The following is a 13,809-nucleotide window of genomic DNA, read 5'->3' on the forward strand; positions in this document are numbered from 1 at the left end:
AACATAGACTGCTCAGATCCCTCAGTAGTAGCCTAATCCTGACAGCTGAAAGCCAATCAAAATTGAGAGGAGTTGCAGCAACACATATGAAGAAGACAATCCCAAAGTTAGGGTAAAATAGCTACTGTACTGTCATGGATATCTCTCAGTGTACCTTTGATTTATGATGGGACTGTCACATTGAGAGGTCAAGTGGTGATTTCAATGATATTTGATGTATTTTAATGTTTGTTGGAAGCCACCTAGAGTGGCAGGGGAAGCCCAGCCAGATGGGTGGGGTATAAATAATTTATTATTATTATTATTATTATTATTATTATTATTATTATTATTATTATTATTATTATTGTCACCCTGACTGCTGTAAGCCAGCAGGGCTCTGGGTGCAATGGAAGTTTTCATTGCAGATGTTCTCTCCCCAGGTGGGCAGGGCTGCTCTGCTAACAAGTGGAACAGAACGCAGGAGCAATTAAAAACAATTAAAGACCTTGGTTAGGAGTTTAAACTTCACCCAGGGGGGAAAAAACAGCTGTCACTCTGCAGAGAAGCAAAGCAATCACGTTACAATCAACGGTCTCCCTTGGGGAGGTGGTGGACTCTCCTTCCTTGGAGGTTTTCAAGCAGAGGCTGGATGGCCATCTGTCATGGATGCTTTAGCTGAGATTCCTGCATTGCTGGAGATTGGACTAGGTGACCCTCGGGGTTCCTTCCAACTCTACGATTCTATGATCATTGTGGGGAAATGATGTGTCCACCCACAAACCAGCCTCTCTAACTCCTCCTTGTCATGTATCCACCAGGAAACAATAGGCTAACTCCAAGCACATTGTCGTCAGCTCCTTGGAACAATTGGGAAACAAATGCAATAAGTAAGATAAAGCGGCACCAGCTTTATCTTTCCAAAGCAAAGAGAGTCTTTAGGAAGAAGTGACATAGCCAAAGATCTATTACGCACTTCTTAAAGTTTTCCAAAAGAAGGACAATAAACAGCAAGGGAGGAAAGGAAGCTGCTTGTGTCATGAACCGTAACATTGATGTTGCCATAATATTCAACTTGTAGAATATAGCACCATGGACAGCAACAGCCCATCATTCGGGATTCTTGACAAAAGGAATATTGGATTATTTCTTACTTGGTTTGGGATATACACAGATGTAGCTGGAGCAAGATGAGATAAGTTGTCAGCATCGTAACGGTATATAAAAAACAGAATTTTGAGTCGCTATGTTATATAGGAAGAACATTTGTCAAAATGCTCCTTTAAAATGGGGAGAAGGTGACAGCTGAACTCACTACTGATATTTTCCCCAAGAGTGAACTTGTGAGTGAATATTCTCAGGTATAGGATGACAGATTTATTTTATTTACAAGTATGAGGATTATCTGCATAATAGCAAGAATTAAAACTAAATGGAGACACTTCAGTTGATGGGAGGCTGAAACCCAGCATTATTTCAATACTTTCTGACATGGCAGTATTTCTTATAAGGCACTTGTAAAAATTGTGGCTTCATTCACTTTTATTTATGAATTTATTTAATAATTTTGGTTTTAAACCTGCAGTGTAAAGAACAATCACTTCACCCCTGGCTGGGCTTTCGAATCTGAGGATATAGGTTTCTCCAGTGAGGAGCCAGAATCCACAGCTTCACTCCCCCCCCTACCCCACCCTCTTCCTAAGGCTCTTCTCCCATGACTATGGGCAGGCTTCCTCAACCTAGGCCCTCCAGATGTTGTGAGACTACAATTCCCATCATCCCTGGCCACTGGTCCTGCTAGCTAGGGATCATGGGAGTTGTAGGCCAAAAACATCTGGCTGGCTGAGTTTGAGGAAGCCTGACCATGGGTTCCTTTCGGTTCCTCCTAGCTTTCAGTGAAGGCTCCTGTTCTTCCTTCCTTCCTTCCTTCCTTCCTTCCTTCCTTCCTTCCTTCCTTCCTTCCTTCCTTCCTTCCTTCCTTCCTTCCTTCCTTTAGGTGCTTCAGTATGACCCCTCTGCTGAAATATCATCCTTTTATCATGGGAGTTTGCACTGAGGCCCTCTCAGCTCTTGCACATCCTGGCCCAGCTTAGGCTACCCAGGAAATCTTATAGCAGCTACTCATTGCTAGTCTCTTGCCACAGGTCAGTCTTTTCCAGGCTGTGTTTGGCATCCTGCAAACTCATAGCCTGACTGGAACAAGGCAAAGAGGAGTTGCTTAACATGATGAAAATCATTACGTGGTGCTTAGCAGGACAGAAAAAACTATCTTGTCTTATCCAGCCCTGTTTGGGAAAGCTTTTAATGTTTGATGCACTATTGTATTTTAATATTTTGTTGGAAGCTGCCCAGAGTGGCTGGTATAAATATTATTATTATTATTATTATTATTATTATTATTATTATTATTATTATTATTATTACAGTTCTGCAGACTTGCCCTCCTGAAGATACATCTTATGGCATGTATTTACATATTTATTTAAAGCTTGCTGCTCCTCCTCCTCCTCCTCTTTCCATTCACCTCCCAATTACCATTTATTGTTGTTTTCCTCATTGTTGGGCTTATTAAGCCTAAGAGATGAAGTTGTCATTTCCACTCTGCTGCATCCTTTGAATTTCCAAGAGGATGCTCATTAGCTCGTAATTGTAAAAATGATACCTCGCTGACATTTTCTCTCTGAGGATTTCTTCTCTGAGGAGTTGTCAAGCGGAATCGTCAGCTTCTGAATCCCTGCACCCACTCATAGCAGACTGTGTCAGCCTGTGCAAAGGGATCTTTTTGATGTAAACTCTGCACTACTGATTATGTCCTTCTGTGTATGACTGTCATCCAAAGGCCTGTCTTTTCCTTTATACAGTCCTTAGCTCAGTCGGTAGAGCACGAGACTCTTAATCTCAGGGTCTTGGGTTTGAGCAAAAGATTCCTGCATTGCAGCAGGTTGTACTAGATGACCCTGGTGGTCCCTTCCCACTCCACAATTCTATGATTCTAGGAGCTGCATGGTTGACTATATGATAATGCCAATCCATACAATTATCTTGGGGCTGCCCTTGAAGGTGACCCAGAAACTCCAGCGGGTGCAGAATGCCGCGGTGAGGCTCCTTACGGGGTCCCTGCTGTGGGACCACATTCATCCAGTGATCTACCAGCTGCACTGGCTCCCGGTGGAGTACAGGATCAGATTTAAAGTGCTGTTTTTGACCTTTAAAGCCCTGTGCGGCTTAGGACCCTCATACCTACGGGACCGCCTCTCCTGGTATGCCCCCCAGAGGACCTTAAGGTCCACAAACAACAATATTCTGGAGATCCTGAGCCATAAGGTGGCTAGATTGGTCTCAACTAGGGCCAGGGCCTTTTCGGTACTGGCCCTGACTTGGTGGAATGCTCTCTCACAGGAGACCAGGGCCCTGCGGGATTTGACATCTTTCCACAGGGCCTGCAAGACGGAGCTGTTCCGCCTGGCCTTTGGGCTGGACTCAATATGACCCCTATGTTTTCCTCCCTTAAGGTTTTGATTTGGGCTACATTAAAATGAGGCTGCATTTAAAATTTTTAAATTAAAATGGTATTTTAACCCGTATTTTAATTGTTTTTCTTTCTTTTATGTCTTATTGTAATTTTACTGGTGTTAGCTGCCCTGAGCCCGGTTTTGACGGAGGAGGGTGGGGTAGAAATAAAAATTATTATTATTATTTATTATAAAAACTGAACTGTATTAGAGGGTACTTCGCATATAATGCAATGATTGTCTCTGACCTGCACACCAGCCTAGGGTGTTTTAAAAGCACTTGCCAGTCCCTTATTTTTCAAAAGGCGGTTGCCATGTAGAGAGCTACTGTTTTTTTTCCTGGAAGAACAGTTTTCTACAAGTTCCACAGGGCTCACAGAATTACTCCTGTCACTGTTTGGATTCTGACCAGTGGATGTTTCTGAAATCATCTGCAAACAACTCATTTTCTCATACTTCAGTTAAATGATGAACTCAGAAAATTTTGAAAGCAATATTTTGAAAGCAAATGGATTTGTGCCTTTGGCATTTAGCCTTAGCATGTAGATTGTGGAACCATTTGGTTATCTCTCACAATCGTGCACAAGAGAACCACTGAATTGACCAAAGAGAGAGAATAAAGACTTGCTGTCTAGTTGTCCACTAGGCACAAGACTCTCAAACAGCACCCAGTGTCTGAGTTTATCTACCTGCGGCAGCTAGACTGGTGACCGGGAGTGGCTGCTCAGACCATATAACACTGGTCCTAAACAATCTGCATTGGCTCCCAGTACATTTTGGGGGGACAGGGGGCGAGCAGATATGGAGGACTCTCTGGTCCTGGATGGAGTAATTGTACCCCTGAAGGACCAGGTATGCAGTCTGGGGCGTCATTTTGGACTCACAGCTGTCCATGCAGGCACAGGTCAATTCTGTGTCCAGGGCAGCTGTATACCAGCCCCATCTGGTACGCAGGCTGAAACCCTACCTGCCCAACAGACTGTCTTGCCAGAGTGGGGGATACTCTAGTTGTAAACGGCCTCGGTCCTGTATACCTGAAGGAGCGTCTCCACCCCCATCATTTAGCCCGGACACTGAGATCCAGCACCGAGGGCCTTCTGGCGGTTCCCTCACTGCGAGAAGCAAAGCTACAGGGAACCAGGCAGAGGGCCTTTTCAGTAGTGGCGCCCGCCTTGTGGAACGCCTTCCCATTGGAGGTCAAGGAGATAAACAACTACCTGGCATTTAGAAAACACCTAAAGGCAGCCCTGTTTAGGGAAGTTTTTAATCTGTGATATTTTAATGTATTTTGCTATTTGTTGGAAGCCGCCCAGAGTGGTGGGGAAAACCTGGCCAGATGGGCGGGGTATAAATAATTAATAATAATAATAATAATTGTCTCTCGCGTGGACTACTGCAATGTGCTCTACGGGGGGCTACCTTTGAAGGTGACCCAGAAACTACAACTAATCCAGAATGTGGCAGCTAGACTGGTGACTGGGAGTGGCCATCGAGACCACATAACACTGGTCCTGAAAGACTTACATTGGCTCCCAGTATGTTTCCAAGCACAATTCGAAGTGTTGTTGCTGATTTTTAAAGCCCTAAACAACCTCAGCACAATATACCTGAAGGTGCGCCTCCACCCCCTGTTTAGGGCAGTTTTTGATGTTTGCTCTTTTATTGTGTTTTTAATATTTTGTTGGGAGCTGCCCAGAGTGGCTGGGGAAGCCCAGCCAGATGTATGGGGTATAAACAATGAATTATTATCATTAAGGAACGGTCTGAGGAAGCCTTTAATACACCACAGGTGGCCTTATACTATCCCAGAATAACAGGACATGTGCTTAAACAAGTGGGGGCTGCAATAAAATGTTGCAGGGTATTCTCACAGGCCTGCTCCTCTTCAGGGTTCCAGGTTCCAGACAGCCAATGAGCTATGCCTTCTTCCAGGGTACTGTAATAAGTTGCAGGCCCTGGCAGGACATTTCACTCTCTCTACCTCTTTTCTGATTCCCCCACCCCACCCCACCAGACAAACAACTTTCTATGGTTCCTAGAGAATGCTCGATTTTTATCAGGCTTCTGTGGGCAGAAGTGGTTTTCCCCTTTGGGCATATTCTTTAAAAATGTACTGTACCTCCACAAACCACAGATTTTCACCTGACCATACTGATATCACTCTGTCTCAATTAAAACCCCATTTGGGCTTTACTCCTGGGAACAATCAAGCACCTTAGTTTGCTATTAAAGCTGGTATTGCACCTCTCTCCTGCTCCCCTCCTTATTCCCCTTGCAGAAATAAAATTTAATTCTAACTTTGGGACTTCCCTGTAGAAAAATAGCCAAATAAAAGTCAAATGAGGTCATATTATTTTTTTCTTATATCTTCTAAATTGGAGTATAAATCTTTCTGCAGCACTTTATCAAGCTTTCCCCCCTGAATACTTACTAAAGGGGACAGTTAAATAATAAACATCTAGGATAAAAAAAGGAGTGATGCAAAGGGGGGGGTGAAATACGCTTTCCTTGTAGCATATTTTGCCTTTAAGACACTAATTTAAATATATGTATATATATTAAGAGGGCTTTTTTCATTTTGGGGTTGTTTCTGAATCACTAATCATGTAGAGTGGAACTAACAGGAAAAGAAATGTGTTTTTAAATCTGCTCTAACACTTTTAAAGTTTGTGTGGCTAAAGAGGCAGTGATGTGTTGAATTTAGCTGCATTCATAAACCAGCCACGCAGCTGCTATGACAGATTTCTTTTTCCTTTATGAATATATATATAATAAATGCAGCAGAACAGTTTTGCAAACATCTTGCTGATCACTGTGCCCATTTATATTCTTTTTCTTGTCGCTAAGGCTAGCTGGGAAACTATGCCCTGTCATAGGAATTGCACTATGACACCTTTTAAAGTAATTTAAGGTACATGAAATGCATTTATAAGGTGGTTCTTTGCCAAGCCTTCAGAATATAATTGGCTTTGGCACCATCCCTAAATATTATGACAGTAAGACTATGGCAATTTAAATAACACTATGGCATGCACAATTCTCATGTTGCGGATGCATGATTTATTGCTTTTTGCATTGAGTGCTAACCAATAGGTCTCAATTAAAGAGAGAGGGGGCTGCTCTCAATGAGTAGTTTTTTTGTTTGTTGCTTATCATAACAATACAAGAACATAGGAAGAGCCTGCTGGATCAGGCCAGTGCCTACCTAGTCCAGCATCCAGTTATCACAGTGGCCAATCAGATACTTATGGGAAAGCCGGAAGCAAGACTTCCTGTTAGGGTTGCCATATTGCAGTGAAATATCTCATGAGCTGTTTTGGGCCAAAGTTGTTGAGCTTCTTTTAGTTTTGCCATATCTCCAGATTTTCCTGGACATTTTAGCGATTTCCGCTCAGATATGTGTGTTTTTGGATATGTCCAGGAAATTCTGGACGTATGGCAACCCTACCTCTTGTGGTTTCCAGTAACTGGTGTACAGAAAAATTACTGCCTCCAACTGTGGAGGGGGAGCATGGCCATCATGGCTAGTAGACATCAAGTTTGTCTAATCCTGTTTTAAAGCCATCTATTTTGGTGACCCTTGCTTTACCTCCTCCACCCAAGTCTTTGTCATGGTACATTGGCGCCACATTCAGCCACTTGCAACATGCTTTTCCAGTCCAGATGGAATGATGATGATAATAATAATAATAATAATAATAATAATAATAATAATAATTTATTATTTATACCCCGCCCATCTGGCCGGGTTCCCCCAGCCACTCTGGGCGGCTTACAACAAAATATTAAAATACAGAAATTCATCAAACATTAAAAGCTTCCCTAAACAGGGCTGCCTTTAGGTGTTTTCTAAATGTCAGGTAGTTGTTCATCTCCCTGACCTCCGATGGAAGGGCGTTCCACAGGGCAGGCGCCACTACTGAGAAGGCCCTCTGCCTGGTTCCCCGTAACTTGGCTTCCCGCAGTGAGGGAACCGCCAGAAGGCCCTCAGTGCTGGATTTCAGTGTCCGGGCAGAACGATGGGGGTGGAGACGCTCCTTCAGGTATACAGGACCAAGGCCGTTTAGGGCTTTAAAGGTCATCACCAACACTTTGAATTGTGCTCGGAAACGTACTGGGAGCCAATGTAGGTCTTTCAGGACCGGTGTTATGTGGTCTCGGCGGCCGCTACTGAGAGCCCCACCCCCTTGGACATCAGCTGCCCTCTGCTGCCTCAGTGAATTGGCATTGCCTCTGTTCTCTTTTTTTATTTCATTTTTAAATAATTTTTAATTAGTTTTTTCATAACATACACCAGATTTCCTCCACCACGGCCCTCCAAATGTTTTTGGCCTACAACTCCCATGATCCCTAGCTAGCAAGACCAGTGGTCAGGGATGATGGGAATTGTAGTCTCAAAACATCTGGAGGGCTGAAGTTGAGGAAGCCTGACATATAAATTAAACATCAATACAATATCGCAATGTGGGATTTTTCCAATCCTGTAACTTCCCTCTACTCTCTCCATAGTTCCATTATTTTTGGTTGTTTCGAGCATGTCTTCCACAAACACGGTTTTAACAATGAGTTGCTGATTGCCATGGGACTTTTAGGGTTTGGGTTTGGGATGGGTTTTTGGACGATGCCTGTGCATGAATTTGTTTTATGTGTGTAGATCAGTGCACGCTGGCCAACACACAGTCTTCGCAGTAAGGCTCTGTTCCAATGGCATGAGTCGTCACAACGACCGGTAGATTCCTATCTGCTGCAGCCTTCATCCGCCTTCACAGCTGTTGTAACATACTGCTTGTTATCATCCGTCCGTTCTGCCATTGAGGACTTCTTGGATCATTCTCTGTCTAGCTCCTTCCCTTTGAGCTTACCATCTTGGGTGACCCTGCTGGGAGTACGAGATTCCCAATGGCGTTGCTCACAAGAATCATAGGAACGTACAAGCCCACTACCGCAGCGCCGCGGAGCCTCGGTTGGCCTTGGATAGTCGGGCCGCCCGCCTTGCGCGTGGCGGCCCGGTGCGGAGAGCCGTCCGCCCGGGGAGCGGAGCACGGCCAGGAGGGGGCCGCCTCTCGCCCTTGGCGCATCGTACGTTCGTGGGGAACCCGGTGCTAAATCATTCGTAGATGACCTGGTAGACGACAAGGTGATGATTCATATTTGGATAGGAATAGCCAAACTTCTGTTGTCTGTGCTTTTGTTACCTCTAGGTTAGATTACTGCAGTGTGTTATGCATCTCTGAAGGAAGTTTGTAAACTGTCACGCTATGCCCCTGCCTGCCCATGCAGGGAGAAGCCCAGCCAGCTGCTGCAACCCTTGGCAGGCAACTACACACACCCTGACGCTGGCCGGGCAGCCATTCAGCAAGGGGGCTGGAAAAGCGTTTAATCCTTTCTACTTCCCCCGCCTTAGAACTCATGTCTCTTTTACACCAAGCTTCTGTCGCAGACAGACATCTCTCTGGTCTTTGCTCAAAGCATTTTGAACTCAACTATGCATTTTGCTTAGTTAGACGCAGGTGGCACTGTGGGTTAAACCACTGAGCCTAAAGCTTGCCGATCAGAAGGTCGGCGGTTCGAATCCCCGTGACGGGGTGAGCTCCCGTTGCTTGGTCCCAGCTCCTGCCCATCTAGCAGTTTGAAAGCACGTCAAAGTGCAAGTAGATAAATAGGTACCGCTCTGGCGGGAAGGTAAACGGCATTTCCATGCACTGCTCTGGTTTCGCCAGAAGTGGCTTAGTCATGCTGGCCACATGACCTGGAAGCTGTCTGCGGACAAACGCCGGCCTATAGAGCGAGGTGAGCACGCAACCCCAGAGTCATCCGCGACTGGACCTAACGGTCAGGGGTACCTGTACCTTTACCTTTAAAATGTACATGCTCTACCCACCCACCCTTGTGGAGCCTGAAAAGGCTTTAACACTTGATATTGCTGGATGTATAAATTCAACCTTTACCACACGCCAGGACTCAGACACTTCATTTCTGAAAATCCTGGCTCACATCAGGAAAAAATGTCTTCGAGCTTCTTCCAATTATTCAAACAATGTGATAAATACAGAGCATTCCTTTCAAGGCTTGCTCTGGTCTCTTTTATCCTTCTCTTCCTTTCATTTGAAAGGTGTGAGCTAGTCAAAGACTGACAAGAAGATTATAACTGTGATCTGTCAAATGATTCCAATGCTACCGGAACAGTAGATTATACTATGTGATCAGTTACAATTGAATTGTTATTTTTTATTTTTAAAAAGCTTTAATAGTCAAACTACATCAAAATGGGGTGGGGTGATGTAGCTTTTACAAATTCAAATAGTATGTATTTGTGAAATACCCCACCCCCCACCCCCACCCCTGGGCAAGTGCTGGCTGAGTGCATCTCTAAAATTGTTAAAGGCTGTTTTTCTTCAGAGAACATTAAAATGCACATATTTTAGCCACTTGGCATTTAAATTGCAAGTAGGCAATAACTCATTTTTACATATTGTTTTTTTAAAATAATAATAATAATAACCTGCCATACCACCTCCTCCTCTTTAATATATTGCAGCATTATTCCAGCTATGTCTACTCAGAAGTCAGGCCTATTAAATCCAATGGGACTTACTCCCAGGTAACTGGGGACTAGGATTGCAGCCTCTGTTAGGTTATTGAAAGGGTATGTGTATATACATACGTTCATACATATTCTAAATTTATACCAAATAGTATTTGCCCCAAACTTGGATCCTGGCATCCAGGATTCTCCCTTTTATATCTATTTTTTCCTGAACCAACAGAGAAAACCCATCCATTAAGGGCATTCGACATGTGGAAGCAGGCTTCTAAATTTCTTTTCCTTCCATGACTGAGTCCCTGCAAAGCAGTAGACTTCCCCACAGCGTCTTTTGAGCAGAACCAGTGAAGTGAAAACAGCAGCAGCAACCATTATGGTCCACAGCCATTCTTAAATTCACCCCTAAGCCAATTCCTAGAGAAGGGAGCAAGGCCTGCCCTGCCCTGCCCCTGAATTAGCAGTGGTTGATGGAAAACATGTACAAATTGGCTTCTTTTAATTAGAGCATTCCTTAGACCTGCCTTTTATCCTCTGGTAAGTGCAAGCAGGTCTTTTCTTCAGCAGGAACTCACTGGAACTCAGTTCCAGCACCTCTCTGGTGAGTTCTGGCACCTCTCAGGTGGGCGCCATGGCCATTCTAAGAGAATGAAGGAGGCATTCGTGGCGAGTTCCGACACCTCTTTTTCTAGAAAAATAGTGCAAGCATGCATTTGAGATGTCGCTACCAAATGGCTAAAAGCAAGACAAAAATAGATGCTAACTGTAGTGGGGTTTGAGTTACAGTGAAATTTCCTTTTTAAAAAGGCTCTCTGTTTTCACTGAGGACATTGATTGCATGTTAAGAGGTTTTCTCTAGGTTCCAGAGTCATGTGAGAAGCTTCTGGACTCATGCAGACTTGTTGTGAAAATTACACAGATACTAGGTAAGACACAGGGTGGGGAGCTATGATTTGGAAGGTTACATTGGGAATGGAGCGAGGGATACATGTTCTTATCCCTTGCAGAGGGCTGAAAATAATACAGTTGTACCTCAAACTTAATTTATTCTGGAGGTCCGTTATTAACCTGAAACTGTTCTTAACCTGAGGTACCACTTTAGCTGCTGCGGCGAGATTTCTGTTCTCATCCTGAAGTTCTTAACCCGAGGTAGCGGTACTATTTCTGGGTTAGCGGAGTCTGTAACCTGAAGCGTCTGTAACCTGAAGTGCCTGTAACCCAAAGTACCACTGTACTGATTATTCAGAATAATTATGGAAGCAGAAAAGCCACACTTTATTATTATTATTTATTATTTATACCCCGCCACTCTGGGCGGCTTCCAACAAATACCAAAATACATTAAAATATCACAGATTAAAAACTTCCCTAAACAGGGCTGCCTTTAGGTGTTTTCCACATGTCAGGCTGTTTATCTCCTTGACCTCTGATGGGAGGGCGTTCCACAGGGCAGGCGCCACTACCGAAAAGGCCCTCTGCCTGGTTCCCTGTAGCTTTGCTTCTCGCAGTGAGGGAACTGCCAGAAGGCCCTCAGTGCTGGATCTCAGTGTCCGGGCAGAACGATGGGGGTGGAGACGCTCCTTCAGGTATACAGGACCGAGGCCGTTTAGGGCTTTAAAGGTCAGCACCAACACTTTGAATTGTGCTCAGAAACGTACCGGGAGCCAATGTAGATCTTTCAGGACCAGTGTTATGTGGTCTCGGCAGCCACTCCCAGTCACCAGTCTAGCTGCCGCATTCTGGATTAATTGCAGTTTCCGGGTCACCTTCAAAGGTAGCCCCACGTAGAACACATTGCAGTAGTCCAAGCGGGAGATAGCTAGAGCATGCACCACTCTGGCGAGACAGTCTGCAGGCAGGTAGGGTCTCAGCCTGCGTACCAGATGGAGCTGATAGACAGCTGCCCTGGACACAGAATTAACCTGTGGCTCCATGGACAGCTGTGAGTCCAAAATGACTCCCAGGCTGCGCACCTGGTCCTTCAGGGGCACAGTGACCCCATTCAGGACCAGGGAGTCCCCCACACCCACCTGCCCCCTGTCCCCCAAAACAGTACTTCTGTCTTGTCAGGATTCAACCTCAATCTGTTAGCCGCCATCTATCCTCCCACCGCCTCCAGGCACTCGCACAGGACATCCACTGGTTCTGATTTAAGAGAGAGATAGAGTGGGGTATCATCCGCATACTGATGAACACCCAGCCCAAACCCCCTGGTGATCCAGCGGCTTCATATAGATGTTAAAAAGCATGGTGGAGAGGACAGAACCCTGAGGCACCCCACAAGTGAGAGCCCAGGGGTCTGAACACTCATCCCCCCACCACCACTTTCTGAACATGGCCCAGGAGGAAGGAGCGGAACCACTGTATGACAGTGCCCCCAGCTCCCAAACCCTCTAGACGGTCCAGAAGGATGTTATGGTCAATTGTATCAAAGGCTGCTGAGAGATCCAGCAGAATACTGAACTGTATTATTTTTTTGATGAGCTCACTTCCTCCACAGGGCCAGCCGCAGCGAGCCAAGAGCCGAGCGCAATGCCATGCTGTGTGGCTGGCCTCCTTCTGATGCGACAGTCGCATGCATGACACACGTCATCACATGTGCATGTCATGCACATGACAGCTCACCCAATGTTGGGCACAAGTCGGTGACTCTGGTGCCAATATTTGTTGAAAGTGTAATCAGAAGCTCATTGTTCACCACTTCATTCCCATTTAAGTACAGTTTAGAGTAGCCTAGATATGTAGGAGTTTCTAAGACTCCATGACAAAACAATCACTATCTTTAGAAAGTGTCCTTTTCAAAAAAAACTAGGTTGCTGGAAGGAAAAGTCTTCTTCTGTCTTATCAATCAAACGCAGAAGTATTTGTATTCCAAGGGAGTTTTCTATGAAAATTAGAATCACAGCCTGAGGGAAGGTTGTAAATTATTTCTAAACACTGTGCAGATAATGGAATCCCACTGTTAATTGATTATGTCTAGCACGGGAGGGAAAGTCTGTGTTATCAAATAAAAGTGTTGCAGTTATATAACCTGAGAGTGCAGTTCTTACTTGGGCAAAATTCGAGATGTAACACAGCATTTTGTACCTGACTCGAGATTGCAAAAATAGCAACATGAAAAATGGGAAACAAGTAATGGGTGATCGTACAGCCGCCATCACTGCCATATCCAATACACAACAGTTTATATGCTTTGAGGGTTGTGGTTCATTGACAGTCTTAAGGTAGCACTTTTAGAGTGCGGATGATATTTTAAATTGGAAGGGGGCAGGTGACAGATTAAGCCAAGGCCATCCTGTTCTCTGGCTTCCCCTCTCTTTTGAGAGGAAAAAAGATAGGGAATGGGTTTTGTTCCTGCTTAGCTTACACACCAGATTTGGAGAGTCAGGGCTTGTGACCCTATGGCACCTTCTCAGTCTCTCTGTGAATAACTTGGTAACAATTTTCAGAGGGGTTAGGGTATAGGTTTGTTGCAGCTTGAATGATGAAAAGTCTTATGGAGCCCTGAAGTCTAACAAATGTAATATGCCATAAGCTTACACGTGATCCCCTCTTGACAGGTACATACATTATATGGATACAGAGAGAAAAGGCCATAAATAGAAGGAGTAAAATGGCAATGAAACAAAACAAACAAACAAAAAAATGGTCTGACATTTCAATGAATAAGTGACGACATGTAACAGCAGTAATGGTTGATAAGGCTATCACTGTTGCAATGTTAAATGAATTAGCTCCTCTGGTGGGATATATGTGTTTTAGTCTATCTAATCCTTT

Source organism: Zootoca vivipara, chromosome 9, assembly GCF_963506605.1.
Source record: "Zootoca vivipara chromosome 9, rZooViv1.1, whole genome shotgun sequence".
Lineage (NCBI taxonomy): Eukaryota > Metazoa > Chordata > Lepidosauria > Squamata > Lacertidae > Zootoca > Zootoca vivipara.